The sequence below is a fragment of the Euprymna scolopes genome, chromosome 13, assembly GCF_053919585.1.
Source record: "Euprymna scolopes isolate OS-2025 chromosome 13, ASM5391958v1, whole genome shotgun sequence".
Classification (NCBI taxonomy): Eukaryota; Metazoa; Mollusca; class Cephalopoda; order Sepiida; family Sepiolidae; genus Euprymna; species Euprymna scolopes.
Genome location: NC_136494.1, coordinates 145803050 through 145804350, shown reverse-complemented (window position 1 = coordinate 145804350; position 1301 = coordinate 145803050).

The window sequence follows — 1301 nt, the reverse complement described above, 5'->3', positions numbered from 1 at the left end:
AAAGTTGCATACATAGAAGGAAGGGGCTCCTAATAAATTGGATCAATGAAAAGAACAACACTTAGATGTTGTTTATATATATATATATATATAAGGGAAAAAAATTGTAAATACATAAATAATTAGTCGGTAAACTTGGATTTTAATCGCAATTATATTATAGATTTTTAATCAATGTAATATAAAATATAATTAAATTTTTTTTTTTTTTTTTTTTTTTTTTTTTTTTTATAAATGTAATTTATAATCTATTTCGAATTTAAAACTATAGAAAAATATAATAATGTTAATAAACTAGGGAAATCACTTAGGATAGATAAATACTCACTTCCCCAAACCTTGAAAGATTTGGGTTTTTTAAAAATAATTTTTAAACGTATTTCGAAATTTTTAAACGTGATTCGATATAATTAAAAATATATTTTTAAAACTTTAAACGTATTTTTGGAAATTTTAAATGTAATTCGATATAATTAAACGAATTTTTAAGTTTTTAACCGATACCAATACAGATTTTAAAGGTTTTATACATAAGGAAAGAGATTTTAAAATTAAATGGGGTTCAAATTAAAATCGATTCATATAAAAAAACATTTTTTCGAAATTAGATCTTAAATTAAAATAATTCAAAGTTGAAAATTAGGTATTACATTATCCGATATATATATGTATATATATAGATATAGATAGATAGATAGATAGATAGATAGATAGATATAAAAAAAAAAAAAAAAAAAAAAGGGGGGATTATACAAAACGAGATTTGAACGTGGATTCGCGAGGTATATATACTTCACACTTCCGGTTATAAGATAGACGAATATTGGCTGAAGAGAGCTTGATAAGGATACCTTAAACGGGCCGTATTATCGGGCTTGAAACCGACGGTACCAATGACCTGTCTCAACTAACAACTTTCTGTACACAAAATATAAGTACGCTCTTAAAATTTGGATTTTCCTTTTAATTGAGCACTCTGCTGGAATTCTTTTTCAAAAAAAAAAAAAAAAAAAAAACTAATCATATATATATATATATATATATATATATATATATATATATATATGTATATATATTTATATATATATTTATATATATATATATATTTATATATATACATATATATATATATATATGTATACATACATGTGTGTATATATATATATGTATACATACATGTATGTATATATGTATACATACATGTATGTATATATGTATACATACATGTATGTATATATACATATATACATACATATATGTGTGTATATATATATGTATACATATATGTGTATATATATGTA